General features: G+C 41.1%; 1 long non-coding RNA gene across 4 annotated transcripts in view; it reads right to left on the reverse strand.

Moving 5' to 3' along the window:
- LOC309662593 overlaps positions 1-17,072 on the reverse strand; it is a 162,844-nt gene that overhangs the window by 126,000 nt on the left and 19,772 nt on the right. Inside the window, exon 5 of one of the 4 annotated variants that reach the window (XR_014264782.1) lies at positions 7-5,490. The exons of 2 other annotated variants lie outside the window; for them this stretch is intronic. This is a non-coding gene — a long non-coding RNA (uncharacterized lncRNA). Of the gene's footprint in view, positions 1-6; positions 5,491-14,428; positions 15,633-17,072 lie in introns of those variants that run through there. One more of the 4 variants, XR_014264783.1, reaches the window with a different exon arrangement.

Consider the following 17,072-nt stretch of genomic DNA (forward strand, 5'->3'; position numbering starts at 1 on the left):
CTAGAGTCAAGTAAAAAAATAAAAGCAATTATACACACACATATATTTATTATATATACAAATGTGTGTGTATATATGTGTACACATTATATACAGTAAAATGCACAGTGGTTAATAAATTATGGTATATTCATTAAATAACATTTAAAATAAATGAAAGATGATTCATCACGGATAAATCTCAAAAATAATACTGAAAAAAAGTTATAGTAGGATAAACAGTATACCACCATTTATGTAAAGTTTAAAAACATACCGACTTATATTCTATACTATATATGGATACATGTGGAGTAAAACTATAAATCTTGCATGGGAATGATAAATACTAAATTTTAAATGTTGATTACCCTTGGTATGGAGAGAAGGATGGGATCTGAATGGATTTCATATTTCAAGTTTTTCTTAAGCTAGGCTGAGTACACTAGCATTATGATATTGTTCTCTATTACTACCCTTTTTGCCTGAAATATTTCATAATCATTATTCTAAACAAACAAACAAAAAGAATAAATTAATACATGAGTCTATGGCAGAGGTATTAAAATAAGCATGCCCAGGCAGCTGACTGACTGAAGGAGTGGAGGGGAGGGAGAGAATGATTCACATATGACTAAGTTTTCCAGCTTTAGTAACTGGAAAGATGAGCTGGGAATAAAGAATATAAAAAATGGAATGGGTATGGGACGGACAATCATGAGTTTGATTTTAGATGTGTTGAGTTGGAGGTGCTAGCAGGATATTCATGAGATATCCAAGTTTACAGACTATTGTAAACTTGAACTCATAGCTAAAAAGAGAAGCAAATGCAGGGCAGGGATTTGGGTGCCTGTGAAATAACAGAAAATATATGTATTGCTCTCTGCGCCCTCCCCACGCCCCCAGCCCCGTTCCTGGCACAGAGCTCCTATCACTCTTATGATTTCCTAAGTGATAGGAGCGCTAGGAGAATCTTTTGTTCAAATATTTGGTCTTTGACCCTGGATCTTGACACAGAGCTCCTAAATCCCTTGGAATTTCCTGGATGATAGGAGTATCTTTTGTTCTAATGAGCTGACTTTGAGTGGGCTCCTGGATGGGGGCCAATCACTGTAAAGACCAAGCCATGATTAGAAACTTGGAACTTTCAGCCCCACCCGCTATCCTCTGGAGAGGGGCTGGAAAATGAGTTAATAATCGGTCGTGCCTATGTGATGACGCCTCCATAAAAATCCCTAAAGTATGGAGTTCAGAGATCTTCCAGATTGCCAGATGCTAGGAAGGTGGCATGCCAGGAGAGGGCATGGAAGCTCCTAACCCCTTCCCCAAACCTCACCATACGTATCTTTCATCTGGCTGCTCATCTATATCCCTTACGGTAAATGTGTCTTCCTGAATTCTGTGGGACATTCAAGCAAATCATGAAACCCAAGGATGATGTTGTAGGGACCCCAACTTATAGCTGGTCGGTCAGAAGTACTGGAAACAATCTAAGACTTGCAACTGGTGTCTGAAGTGGGGACAGGCTTGTGAGGCTGAGCCATTAACCTGTGAGATCTGACCCTAATTCCAGACAGTGTCAGAACTGAATTGTAGGACATCCAGCTGATGTTGGAGAACTGGTTGGTGCGGGATTAAAAACACACATCTGGGGACTTCCCTGGTGGTCCAGTGGTAAAGAATCCGCCTTCCAATGCAGGGGATGTGGGTTCGATCCCTGGTCAGGGAACCAAGATCCCACATGCCGCGGGACAACTAAGCCCGAGCGCCACAACTACTGAGCTTGGGCACCTCAGCTAGAGAGGCTGTGTGCCACAAAGTACAGAGCCCACGTGCTCTGGAACCCACACGCCACAACTACAGAGCCCACGTGCCCTGGAGCCCGTGCACCATAACTAGAGAAGAGAAAAACCCACAGGCCACAACTAGAGAGAAGCCCAAGTGCTGCGACGAAGAGCCCATGCACTGCAACAAAAGATCCCGCATGCCTCAATGAAGATCCTGCGTGCTGCAACTAAGACCCGACACAGCCAATAAATAAATAAATAAATAAATAAATTTTTTTTTTTTAAAAAACACACACATTTGGTGACTAGAACTGAAGTGTTCTGAGGATTATGACTGTGACAGTAAAAAGAGAAACAAGGAGTTTTTCCCAGACAAAGCCCTTAACATCTTCATAGGCCTCTGTCCATTCTCCAAACATGAACAAGTCTCCCATCTTTAAAACCCCTCCATGTGACTCTGTGGTTTTCTCTAATTATTGTCTTCTTTCTTTCCTTTCCTTGTCCAAGGTCTCAATAACTTGCTCTCTACCTACTGCCTTCCTAATGCAATGCTACGTCAGTTTCTGTCCCTACCGTGCTACCTGAAATTGCTCTTAAAGGTCTCCAATGACTTCCTTATTGCCAAATCCATGGATTGTCCCTACCCCGATTTTCATTCTTTTTCAGCATTTGACACTGTAAACATTTCATCCTTAAACTTTCTTCTCCCTTGAAAGGTCATCGGCTTTCTGGTTTTCTCTCAAATGAGTATTTCTCTATATCTTTGCAATGCTGTCCAATAAAACTATGATGAGGGAAACATTTTGTTTGCACTGTCCACTACAGTAGCCACTAATCACACGTGGCTAGTGAGCATTTGAAATGTGGCTATTGTGACCCATGAACTGAGTTTTTAATTGTATTTAATTTTAATTAATTTAAATTTAGATGGCCACATGTGGCTAGTGACTACCACACTGGACAGTGCAGGTTTAGGGTTTCTTTCCCTCCTTCCAGCTCCTAAATGATAAACATTACTCCAGACTCGGGTTTTGATTCCCTGAGCTTTTCTTTACAAGCTCATCCCCTGGAAGCTCGACCATTCCTGCAACTTCAGCCATCTCTAAATTCAATCCCAAATCTCTGTAGTTGTCTCCTGTCACCTGAGTTCCAGTTCCATAACCTCAAGCACTGTAAAGTCCTCTGGAATGTCTCACTTCCACCTCAAACTCAGAATGTTCAAAGCTAAACCTATAACCTTCTACAGAACCAGCTCCCCCTCTCCCTTGTGACATTCCTATCTCTGACAGCAAGGTTCTTGTTTTCTCAGATGCCCATACATGAAATTGCCTTTGACACATTTCTCTCTTTCTTCTCTCACTGGCAGCCAGTTACGAGGTGCTAACAAGTTTTCCTGCAGAATCTCTCTCAGCTACCCTCTGAAACCACAAAATTTATTGAACGCTATTCCATAAGATACTGCTTGGTCTCTACTGCCAAGAAGTAGATAATCCATTTAAGAGACAAAAGATAAACATACACAAATCCAGATAAAACAGAAGAGAAATAACAAAGCCTAAAGTCCACTACATACATTGCTAAAGGAGTATCTTCCAAATTCAGAAATCACTGAGGGTTAGACAGCTCCTTCTGAAAGAGATCAAAGGGTGCTTTGCCCTGTCTGGACTTCTGTAGCTCTAGATGGTACTCCAGACTTTCCTGCGTCCTTCTTTTCTGCATCTGCCACCAAATTAACCTTCCATTGCCTCAAAAATGTTAGTGATTCTCATGATCTCACGCATACAAACCCCTCACTGCCCTATGTGTGTAGTCACTCCTACCCCTGAACGTTTACTCACTCTACCACCAGGTTTGTCCTGTCCTCTCCCCCGTGCTCTTGCAAATTCTAACAAGCTTTTAAGTCTCAGTTCAAGTCTTAACCTCTTCCATAAAGCCATTGCTTCCAGCAATTAGTAATTCCCTTGCTTTTAATTTTCCAAGACACATAGAGTATGTACCCTTACTATTATGCTTAATTCATGACCACGTTGTCACCACTGTTTCAATCCTACATATTTTGTGCCCCAGCATGATGTCTCACCCTTCTTCTGTGACTTGTAAGCAGTGATTCTCAAGGAAGGAGAGGAGTATGATTTGAAAAGAAAATAACTCTTCATTTGTCCCACTGGGACTTTTTTTTAAAAAGCTATGACATTGTTATTTGAATTTCAAATATTAAAAGAAAATGTTAGATTTTTATGCTTTATCAAAAGAGACATGTTTGATATCAGTTCAGGAAACAATTCTATTTGTTGAGCAAAGAGAAGATAATCAACAAACATCTATTAAATTGTTCATTGGTTTCAATACACCACGAATTTGGATTCTGTTACGATGAAAGTCTCAGACATCTTATTTTCATGGAGAAACTGCTAGTAATATGACCTGCTGATTGTAAAGGGGCCACAAAACTAGCATTCACCAGCTGAACAAATCATCACAAACTTGTAAGGAAATCTTTAAATGTTTTTATTATATACCATTTGATATATATAAAATATGTGCAATATATATGTAAATTATAAAGCATAATAAATAATAAATTAGGTGACTCTACCACCTAATAAGATATTTCTCTTACTGACAGACTAGCCAGAATACAAGTGTTCTCTCATCCCTGACAGCAAATGTCACTATTTTCTTTTTTTGGGCCGCACCACGTGTCTTGTGGGATCTTAGTTTCCCAACCTGGGACTGAACCTGGGTCCTTGGCAGTGAAAGCTCGGAGTCCTAACCACTGGACCGCCAGGGAATTCCCAAAGCATAATTATTTTCTCTAATTATATATATTCCAGTGAGTTATTTTTTTAGTCTACTACATTAAAAATACATGTAATGTTTTTACTTAGAATATTAATATTTAAATTCTATAGTCAATATTCCTTTCTTACTCATAGCATTTGAATTATTTTATTTCTAGCATGCTTATTTACTCACCTAATGAGTTTTCATTCTTTCACTCTATTTTGAACATTGTGATTTCATATTACTGTGAGATAATCTTTCTACTTCATATTTCCTCCACCTTGAATTGAATAAGCCACTTATCTGCTTCTGTTCCTAGTCTACTCAAGTCTTTTCATTCCTTCTTTGTATTGACTGTCCCTCCCTCTCGTTTTGTATAACAAGCTTACTGCATGTTCCTTCTTCTAAGTCACTGACATATAAAATGAATAAAATTGGTCCTAATATTGATCCCTAGAGCTTTGTAATCCATCCATTCCAAACTATTCCACACTTTGATATCAAAGTCAATGTTTAATCTACTTAAGTAGTTCATTCTTACACCTTACTTCTCTAACTTCCAGATTAGTTGTTTGTATAGTATTCTTTTCATGGTGCTTTATCCCAAGTAATTGGTTCATGGCTTCCCTCAGCTGATATCTGTTGTTAGACCCAGAGGTTATTTCACATAACTGAGGCAGATAAGATGTGAATTCATGCTGACTTTTTAAATTAAATCATAACTTTCTGATGCTTTCAGTCATTGATTTCCTACAGAATTTACCAATGTCTTGTCCTCCATGAAATTTAAACTTAATAATTCTGAATCTTGTACTCAGGAGAAAAGGAATATTTAGGAAATGAACAATAATTTAATGAAGTTTTTATTTATTATAACTGGTATAGACATAGTCCGTAAGCATTTCAAGTCACCTTTATCTTGATTGATGAATTCAAACATCTATTAAGAATCAAGAAGAGAATATTTGAATTACAATTGTAAAAAATCTAGTATAGTCCAAAATCCATAGAATTGTGCCTGAAAATGATGTTTTACTGTATGTAAATTTTACCTTGATTTTTTTAAATGCGAAGAAAAGAAGTAAATAGAATCTTCACTTTTAAAAATCTAGTAGAATACTGGAGTGAAAGACTCTATAAGAACAGTATAGGGACCTGTGCATAAAGGGGTTCAACCAATCATGGAAACGTTTTTGAGAGGCGATGAGAGCATATGAACAAAGGCTTAGAAATGAATATTTCAAAAGTAAGTAAAATCCATGGATAAAGCAATGGAATGAAAGAAGTACAAACTTTTTAAAGTTTATTTAATGTATATTAAAAGTGAATACATTAAAAGGCCACTTGCAAACAAATATCTCTGAAAACACAAACAGCAAGATAATAAAAAGATGAGTAGTGTATATTTCATATGTAGGAAGTCCCTCTCCCAGGCAAACCAGGATGGTTAGTCACCCTACAATGTTAACACCTTATATTACCCTGGTACACTCGTCAAAACTAAGAAACCAGCATTGGTGAGTTACTACCAACTAAACTCCAGACTTTATTTGGATTTCACCTGTTTTTCCACTTATGTTCTTCTGTTCTTGGATCTAACTCAGGATACCACATTGTGTTTAGTTGTCCTGTCTTACCTGTGACAGTTTCTCAGTCTTTCCTTGCTTCTCACGACCTTGACTCTTTTGAGGAGTATTTGTATTTTGTAGAATGCCGCTCTCAATTTGGGTTTGTCTGATGTTTTTCTCATGTTTAGACTGGTGTAATGGGCTTTGGGGCCCTAATTTATTTTTAAACTCTGCAAATGTCAGTGCTTATTTTCATGGTTACATTAGTCCTTGTGGACTTTAATTTCCTCAGAACATCATTTTAATTTTAAAAGGGGATTAAATCACTTGTCTAAGAGTCAGAGTGAATTTTTAATTCTAGAGAGAGTTCTCACATTAGTATTCCACAAAGAGCAAAATCAAATTGCTTCAAATTCAAAAAATTCTTATATAAAATTTGAAAATGATAGAGCTCATTGCCCAAGTTACCTTTGAAGCCATAAGGCTTCTTCCACTGGCACCATCCTCAGGGGATAAAAATATACCACCATTTGGCTAAATAAATAATGCTATGAAGGTTTATTTTTCTATTTATGAAAAGAAAATATATTCTCTGTAGAAAATTTATAAAACAGAGATGATGAAAACGAAGAAAAATTAACTGCAATTCCACTACCCTAGAAAAACCACTGGTTATAACTGTTAACTTTCTTTTATATCCTTTTAGTCTTCTTCTCTATCCATCAGATTTTCTTTTGTAAAAATTGGATTATACTGTTATATGCTAATTTTTAAAAATTATTTATTTATGGCTGTGTTGGGTCTTCGTTTCTGTGCGAGGGCTTTCTCCAGCTGTGGCAAGCGGGGGCCACTCTTCATTGCAGTGCGCGGGCCTCTCACTATCGCGGCCTCTCTTGTTGCGGAGCACAGGCTCCAGACGCGCAGCCTCAGTAGTTGTGGCACACGGGCTTAGTTGCCCCGCGGCATGTGGATCTTCCCAGACCAGGGCTCGAACCCGTGTCCCCTGCATTGGCAGGCGGATTCTTAACCACTGCGCCGTCAGGGAAGTCCCGTTATATGCTAATTTTAATTAACTTTTAAAATTTGATGTATTATGAATATCCTTTTATATAATTAAATACCTATGACATCATTTTTAATACCTGCGTATTTCATAGTATAGGTATATTATTTAACGTCCTTTATCTAAATAGTTACACAGATCCATGATAATTCCTTAAAGTTAAATTCCTTTTCTTTTTTGGCTGCACCATGCAACTTGTGGGATCTTAGTTCCCCGACCAGGGATCTAACTCGTAGAAGCACGGAGTCCTAATCACTGGACTGCCAGGGAGTTCCCTAAAGTTAAATTCCTTTAATTGGACTTGCTGTATCAAAGGGTACACACAATTTTAAGGTTTCTGATATGCACTGCCAAATTGCCCTCCAATTTATACACTCACTAGCTACTTATAAAAGTAAGTACCCATTTCTTACATACTCACCAACTCAGTTTCTATTTTTATTTTTAATCTTTGCCAACTTGATAATCAAAAACATGGCTTTTTGTTTAAGTTGAAATTCTTTGATTACTAGGAAGGGTGAGCATTTTTATACAGTTAGTACCATTTATATTTCTTATACTGTGCATTATTATATTATTATACCCTTTATCGAGGTATTTGCCATTTTCTTCTTGATTTTAAAGTGCACTTTTTGGGGGGCGGGGGCCACACCATGCAGCATGCAGGATCTTAGCTCCCCGACCAGGGATCGAACCCGTGTCCCCTGCAGTGGAAGCGCAGAGTCCTAACCACTGGACCACCAGGGAAGTCCTGAAGGTGCACTTTCAAATGACATTAAACTTGTCTTTTAATTTTGAAATTCAGAGGTGTGAAATGTTCTCATTTGTTTTCTGCCTTTGATAGCTGTTTTTGGTTTTGGGTTTGGTTTTGGTTTGTTTTTAATATTGAGCTCAGTCCTGAATCCTGCCTGTCCCTATTCAGGGCACATCATGCAAGTCTAGGCATTCTGTAGCACAGCAGTTTCAGCACAGGTTGACATGTTCCCTTTCCTAATGAAGCAATGCCCTGAGTCCTCACAACCCCAAGCTTTAGGAGAGGAAAAAAAGAAACAAAAAAGAAATGAAAGCAAGTTGAAAAGCACACTGGCCTGGGGCTTCCCTGGTGGCGCAGTGGTTGAGAATCTGCCTGCCAATGCAGGGGACACGGGTTCGAGCCCTGGTCTGGGAAGATCCCACATGCCGCGGAGCAACTAGGCCCGTGAGCCACAACTGCTGAGCCTGCGCGTCTGGAGCCTGTGCTCCGCGGCAAGAAAGGCTGCGATAGTGAGAGGCCCGCGCACCGCGATGAAGAGTGGCCCCCCGCTTGCCGCAACTAGAGAAAGCCCTCGCACAGAAACGAAGACCCAACACAGCCAAAAATAAATAAATAAGTAAATATTTTTAAAAAAAAGCACACTGCCCTGAACACTGCCAAATTCAGGCTGCCACCAACCTCCAAGGAAATAAATTCCAAAGATAGTAGTAACTCTCAGTTAAAATTTAAAGAAAAAAAAAAAAAAAAAAGCCCACCTCTTAAGACAAATCAGCTCCCAAACCTCAAAATCATCTGTTTTAGAAGCTTTAGTGTTGTGCAGAGCAAGGCTCCCCAGCCCACTGTTTGTGAGCACCCCTGCCTTCAAGTCCTTCCCTGGGGCTCCTGGCTCCTTCTGCACACGGAGGAGAGCCTGGGCTCCGAAGTCAGGCTCAGGGAGGCCAGGAGTTCTCTTCCTGCTTCCCCTTCCTCTTGCCTAAAGTCATGGCAATTTCAAGGCAAATGTCAGAACTGAAAATTATTAGAAAGAACCAGAAAGATTTAAAAGCCTTCTTCTCCCCCTCCCCTTTTTTTTTTTAATGAAAACATTTAAGACAGCAAAAGTTTTACATTAAATTTCAGCCAAGAAAAAACAAATAGAAAAGAAAAACATAAGGCAAGAAGAAGGCCTGGTTCACAAGACAGTAGACATAGTTGCTTTTGTGTTGTGAATCAAGGGGTCTCAGGAAGGCCTCCTCCTCACACATTCCCCAGGATATCTCCCTACCACAAACTCACCATAAATGGTTCCTTTCTGAAGTGCCTGACCCAATACCCAGATAGAGTGGGTGTTTGTGAGTCACTGTTAGAAACGTAGAAATTCCTGGGAAGTACTGGGGTATATGAACTAGGTGTTTGTCCTCAAGTCTTCAGAGATACAGATTGCCCTCCAGAATGAAGAGGTACCGTTATACCCCCAGAGTAGAGTTCTGCTTGATTTGCCCTTTCCAGTTGAGAAGGGGATCCTGATGGGGACAAGAGCCCATGTAGCTTTGATTAAAGTGGGAGTAGGAACTGGGAGAGGGCGCTGCTGGTGCCTGAAGCACATGCTTACTCTGCCCATCGGGTAATCCAGCCTTGGTCCTGAGGGAGATATCACACTGATGTTCAGTGGTATTAAAAATAGGAAAGGGGATGTGGTTTTCACCCCAGCCTACTCACTACTCCCAGAAGCCAGTCTAATTCTGAAGCTGCAGATCAGAACAACTCAACATTCAGCCAACAACCCCAGGTCACATCCCTGATTCTAAAAGGTTCCAGCCCAGCTCCTGCTCAAGGAAGTTGTGATAGAGAAATATTTTAACACTGTAAACTGCCTGCTTTCTAGAGTTTCCTTGTTGGTGACCTTATTTTGCCATCCCGCTGCAATATTAAGTCAGCATGGAAGGGGAGTGGAGGGATGCCCCAGCTTGAGCCTAAGCTGGGCTCAGAGCCAGGATTCAGATTTGTCTAGGCATGTCTGATGCACTTGCCAGGCAGGAGTTTCTCAGCACAAGGGATGGAGGAGGCTCACAGGTAATAGCATCCTAAGGCAGTGAGCGTGGAGGGACACATCACAGGTATCAGAATCACCAGGGAAACTTCTAAAAATATGTCACCCTGCACAAATGCATTCCCCATTCTGATAGTGTGTGTGTGTGTGTGTGTGTGTGTGTGCATGTGTGTGTACACATGGGTGCACACTAGCAAGGAGCACTGCTTTGGAACCAAAATTGGCCCTCAGAGTTACACAGGTCAGCCTGCACCAGGAGCACTGAGGACCCCAGAGAATACAGCGTGGCTTCCATATGTGACAGCTCCCGACGCATTGCCAGCAGGACCCTGCTGTGTAGCTCTGAACGCCAATGGCTTCCACACTTCAGGGACTGTCTGCATCAGGAATTCTTAAACTGGAGACCATGGACTCCTGGGAGTCCAAGAAGAGGCTGCAAGGGTCCATGAACTCTTGAAAACTGCATGCAACTAACTGGGTATATATGTTTATTTCTCTGGAAATAGGTTCTATAAGTTTCTCAGATGCTGAAAAGAGGATATGATTCTCAAATGGTTAAGAACTGGCAAGTGCCAAAAGAATACTGGGGCAGGCAGATTGGGTAAGGTTTAGCACGCCACTATAGTAGATTTGGACCAAAGCCAGAAAAATACTGTTTTTTTCAGTTACCGTGACTTATTTTTTCCTTGAGGCATCAGTGACCTGGTGAAACATTGAAAATATGAAATCCCACCTATGCTTCAAGCCCACCTCAAATACCCGCACCTCCTACCCAGCCAAAAAGTATTGCTCCCTTGCCTAAGCCTTGTTGGTGTACCTCTCGAAACACTGAATACTTTCCCCCTTGTATTTTAGATAGGCATATGCACACATCATGTCTCTTCTACAGATTATAACCTTTGAGAGTAGGAATCATGTCTTACCCATCTTCTTTCTGTTACCGTGTCCAACATAGCATATTTACTTAGTTATTACTGGATGAGGGAATGAACAGATCACAAATCCATCCTATCTGCCAGACTTTTTTACTCTCTCTACTAAAAGCAACTAACCCTATTTTCTTGTAAATTATGCATTTTGAATGTATTCCTTGTAATTTATATTGTCGTAGTTAATTGATTTACTTCTTTACACCTTATCCAATATTCACCTGCTTTATCTGTTTACTTGGTTGTAAATTGCTTAGAGGGCAAGGATCATGTATAACTCAAACTAGGTAAACCCACGTGCCTCTTGGGAGGAACACACGGGGCTAACCAATGAGTTCAGTGCCTTGGCCAACACACCCAAGAGGAAATCTTTCATAAGAAGATGCAGACTCAGATGGAACAGAGGTTGGTAGAAAAGAAAAAAGCAACTATTAACAGGAACTAAGCAGAAGAGCAAAATCATCAGGTTGTGGAACTGAATTATAGAGAGGAGATAAACCAAAGAGAACAGCCTGAACCTGCCTGAGGAAGAAGAGTGTGAACCAGAAACAGCCCTGCCTCAGAGGAGGTGTGGTTGGACAGCAGTTCAGAGCTTTGGCCCTGGCTCCATGCAGGTTTTGCAAGAGCTGCCAGGTTTTTCCTAGCCCTGTTACCCTATTTGGATTGTTCCCTATTTGTGTCAGGCTTTTCTTGTGTTCAAAAAACCCTGACTGCCATTATTATATGCGCAATGATGTTAATGAAATTGTTTTACAAAAAGTTATATCTGTTTTCAGAGTGGAACACAAGCCAAGCAGAGAATTTTTCAACTGCTCTGAGCACACCCATGATTATCAGAGAGAGGCACGTGCAAAGACAGGGCAGCTCTCTCCTCTTTTTCTCCTCTTGGTCTCAGTTTAATATTTACTTATTTACATATCCACCCACACGTTACCATACCCTTAGTTCTCCACAATCAAAGTCTGGAGGATTGTGTGATCTTGCTAACCATTTCAGCTTAATGACTGAATTGATACAGTATGATTATTCTGGGGAAATTTATTAACTGATGATGGGCAGAGCCATAAATGTCAGACCAACCATTCCACAGGCAAGGGTCACACCAGAGAAAGTGCAAGTAGAAGGAGGAAAGGCCAAGCCAATTAGTGGCTACATGAATAGTAGCTTAGCTAGTGATTCAGAATTATCCAGAGATCGGCCCTAGGGCACAGGGGACATTTTGGGGTGAATGCGGTTAGATAAATTAGATATTCTCACATTGCTTATTTAGCTTATCACAAGTTTAAAGTATTCATTTGTCATTCAATAGCATATATTGAGTGCCTAGGTATGAGATCCATCATTAAACAGAACGAAAACCCCTGCCCTTGTGAAGTTTACATCCCAGCAGCAAAGAGTCCTATCTGGGCACCATCTGTCAATCCTTGCGGTAGTTTTGCATCTTCTCTAGGTCTAAACTCTTAGGGGTCATTATCTTGCTTGTCTCTGTTATTTGCATCTCTGGACCCCAAGTGAGTTTGTATTCAGCTCCCTAAGTCTTTAGAGAAGCAGGGTCTCTACATTTCTGGGTCCCAGGTGCAACTTGACCCTCTCCCATACGCACATTTAAACATGCCGTTTTCCTCACCACCTCAGCCTGACCATTGGAAATCTGTGATTACTGAGAGAGACTTCCAGGACAAAGGTTGGGGAAAATACGACAGATATCCAGTTTAACCCACATACTTCTCAGATGTGGAAACTGAGACCCAGAAAGGCAAAGTGACTTGCCAGTGTCACACATGGGGACCTCGTCTTATCCCTTGGCCCCTTCCTCCCAGTCTAGTGCTTTTCTTTTCTTTTTTTTAAAATTTATTTATTTATTTATTTATTTAATTTATTTTATTTATTTTTATTTTTGGCCGTGTTGGGTCTTCGTTTTCTATGTGAGGGCTTCCTCTAGTTGCGGCGAGCGGGGGCCACTCTTCATCGCGGTGCGCGGGCCTCTCACTGTCGTGGCCTCTCTTGTGGCGGAGCACAGGCTCCAGACGCGCAGACTCAGTAGTTGTGGCTCACGGGCCTAGTTGCTCCGTGGCATGTGGGATCTTCCCAGACCAGGGCTTGAATCCGTGTCCCCTGCATTGGCAGGCAGACTCTCAACCACTGCGCCACCAGGGAAGCCCCTAGTGCTTTTCTATCATATGATAAATAACATAATTCTTGGAATCAAATGGGCCAAAAGAGCCAAAAGTGACTATAGAACAGAGGTGGAGCAGGACAGACTCAGACACAGCTCACACTTGAAGAATAATACTAGGGAGGATTGACTATTTTGTCAGACCTGAAATCCACCCTAGCTTATGTGTTTGAGTACCTTGGCATCACATCCTCTCCAGCACCCCAGACAGGATGAAAGCAAGGCCTAGGAACTGGAGTTGGGTGTCTGTCCTGAAAGCTAATGCAGCTATTGGCCAGACTGTAGTTAAGTTAGAATTTAAAAATCTGTGTTCCATAAACTAATCCATGTATGTGTTTTTACAACTGTTTTCTCAGTTTACTAGGGTGAGCCAATTTTGAAAGGGTCCAATGTTGTCACAGCTGGGCTGGACTCCACTAAGAGGAAAGAGAATATTTCTAGATCTCATTCAATATTGGGATGAGGAAAAACAGTTGCTTGAGCCAACAAACCTGACAAATATGGGACAGAGGGAGCTGAAGCCATAGGAAGCTTGAGCTTGCCTACCCGCTGAGATTTTCTTTTAAAGAACCCTCACAAAATTTAAAACTTTAATAAGAAACCATATGATTCAAGGCACATATACATAATTCATTAGTTTTTTTTTTTTTTTATTTATTAGTTTTTAACAGTCCTTACCAGACTAATCAGTTAGCAGTTAAAGAAGAGCATGGGGCTGGGATCAGAAGACTTACATTCCTCATGTGCCAGCTTTATGACTTGGGACAAGATCCTTAACTTTCCTGAGACTTGACCTCTCCAGCCATAAAGTAGAGAGAGTAAAACCTGCCTCAACTTCCTCTCTATGTTGCAAAAATTAAATGAGCAAGCATATGAATGCTTTTTATAAACTGTAAAGAACTATAAGATTTTAATTATCATTGTCAGTTAACGTTCAACTTGAAAATTTTCCTAATTAAACTCAATCTTAAATTTAGCAACAATATGAACTTGCAACTCTGTTTGGGGGTGGGGGCAGGGGCGATGGTTGCATGTTACCAACATAAAATTTTTTTTTTTTTTTTTTTAAATTTTTGGCTGCGTTGGGTCTTCGTTGCTGCACGCGGGCTTTTTCTAGTTGTGGTGAGCGGGGGCTACTCTTGGTTGCAGTGCGTGGGCTTCTTATTGCGGTGGCTTCTCTTGTTGCGGAGCACGGGCTCTAGGCGTGTGGGCTTCAGTAGTTGTGGCACATGGGCTCAGTAGTTGTGGCTTGGGGGCTCTAGAGCGCAGGCTCAGTAGTTGTGGCGCACGGGCTTAGTTGCTCCGCAGCATGTGGGATCTTCCTGGACCAGGGCTCGAACCCGTGTCCCCTGCATTGGCAGGCAGATTCTTAACCACTGCGCCACCAGGGAAGCCCTCAAAATTTTAAAATTCAAAGAAACAAAACAAATTCCTTCAGGTATAATCATACGAATAAAAATAACTTTTCTTTCTTTTTTAAATGAAAAATACAATTTCTTTCCCTTGTCAAGGAAAAGTTTTTTAAAAAAAGAGCCAGTGGGGTGAATTTTCTAATATACACTTCATGGAGCAGATAAGATATTATTTACTCAATTGCTGAGTGCTGGAGCAGAGTGAGAATCAGTATTAGCTGCCCATCCTTCAAAAGGGCTCACACGGGACTTCCCTGGTGGCGCAGCAGATAAGACTCTGTGTTCCCAACACAGCGGGCCCAGGTTCGATCCCTGGTCGGGGAACTAGATCCCACATTCATGCCACAACTAAGAGTTTGCATGCTGCAACTAAGGAGCCCGCCTGCCGCAACTAAGGGGCCCATGTGCTTGCAACTAAGGAGCCAGCGAGCCACAACTAAGGAGCCCTGGAGCTGTAACTAAGTAGCCCACCTGCCGCAACTAAGGAGCCCACATGCCGCAACTAAGGAGCCAGCAAGCCGCAACTAAGGAGCCCGCCTGCTGCAACTAACACCCCATGCAACCAAATAAATAAATAAATATTTTAAAAAACAAAAACAAAAGGGCTCACACTTTTGACTGCAGGAAAATCTTGTCTCATCAGATCCTCTGCTTTCATTTTACACCATAGAAACGTTTGTTACTTGGTCCCAAATTGCATGAAGACCTTCTTTGCTGAGATAAACAAAGCTTTGCCATTTTTAGTACTTTTGATGGCAAACAGATTCTACAGATCTGGCTGCCCAGACAAGCCGACTGATGGGCAGATATTTATGAGTCTGCACATAACTGAGGGATGCCCTTACAATGCAATAATTCTTAAGCCCACATCTGCCAACCTCCAGGGCATAATTATTTTATTTTTAAAATTGCACCCTGTGCAACACAGCCCTTGGGTACGTGTAGAGAAAATGAGCACATTATAACAAATAAAATACTACAGAACAACTAATAGTTTAAACCCATTAAAAATAAGAACCCACAAAATAGCCTCACTGCTGGGCCACTGGGAAGGAACAAAATCCTTTAACCACTAAGACCGGGATGCACTGGAAAGGAGTGACTTTGCTTAGGCAATGCAGGAGAAGCAGGAGTAGGTAGAGGGAAGAGGGCTGGAGGAGGAAAACATCAAGCTTTATTTGGAGCACATTACTTCCCAGCAGGCCCACCAAAGGTCCCCACATATGGCCCAGGCAGCACTGGCCCACATCTGCCCTGAGGACCATAGGTAGGTAGGTCATATTTGGTTTCTTGAGATGTGTAGTCCAAATTTACATCACTAGCTGAAGCCTTCCCTATTTCATTTTCCTGCCAGACTTAGAACCTGATGTCATCTCCCTCACTTTTCCAAATAGGAAAAGTTCTTTTATATGTTATTTTAAAACTTAAATAGAAACTTATTTATTTCATATACACAAATCATAACAGTAAAAATGTATAAATAAGTGTACACAGGCATATGGCATACACACGTTTACACACGCACTCCCACATGTGTATCTGTGAACTTGCCCTTCCCCAGATGACAACATAGGATAACATAATTAATCTACTAGCCAAAATACAAAGCCAGTAGGCATTCTTGAAATGAGTGTACTCTAACTTTTCTTTAAGCCTCCACAAAGTTTTGCATTGCTATCAAAATATTTTTGGAAATTCTGTAATGTTTCTCCTTTTCCCTTGGCTTCTTATTTCTGGCAAGGACTAAACCCCAAAATATCTTTCCTCTGGGACACTGAAATAACTGTCCCAAAGCAGCTGCCAGAGCTACAGCTACTCAGAATTTTAGGACAGATTTCAAGGAAGGCCATTTGCAATTTTAATTATTAGAGTCAAAAGCCCCACCTTCTCAGATTCTCTAAGAACAGGTATGGGGGGGGGATGAGAGGTAGGGGTGGTAATCTTCCTGGATTCTCTCATTTTCGTTCATGACTCTATCTGCTGTTTCACTTCTGCTTCTTCCCTCCTTCTGTCTTTGCCCCACCCCTCCTCTGGGTTTTATTTTAGATGTAAAGAAAAAACCAGCAAACCACTCCCTCTCCCCCCAGTGCTCTGAAGTTGTATTCCTCCTCTGCTAACTTTCCAAAAGCTCTCTTACTATAATGGTACCACGGAACTGGGTTCTTTTTACCCAGGATCACCTCCCTCAAGCTTAGAACAAGTTAGAGGAGGTATCTGGTAGATAAAGAGAGAAAGAAAGAGGTCTTCACCAGCAAGTACAGCTGCCTGACTGGCCCAAACTGAGGGACTTCCTGCAGACAAATAAGGTTTGGACCCATTATATAGCACACAGGAACCCTGACTGTGTTTGTGTCCAGGCTATTCACCTTTACATCAGTGGTTCTCAACCCTGGTTGCATCTCAGAGCCACCTGGGAATGGTTACAAAAAGTACCTTTGTCAAACAAAAAACAAAACAGAAAACAAACAAACAAAAACTTTGTGCAAGTCTGATGCACTGAATCTGGGCCTGGGCCTGAGAGTCTCAATTTTTTAACAGCTCCCAGATGATTCCATTGTGCAGCAGGGTTAAGATTTAGTTCGTGGAAGCTA

Source organism: Balaenoptera physalus (assembly GCF_965194825.1).
Source record: "Balaenoptera physalus genome assembly, chromosome: 6".
Lineage (NCBI taxonomy): Eukaryota > Metazoa > Chordata > Mammalia > Artiodactyla > Balaenopteridae > Balaenoptera > Balaenoptera physalus.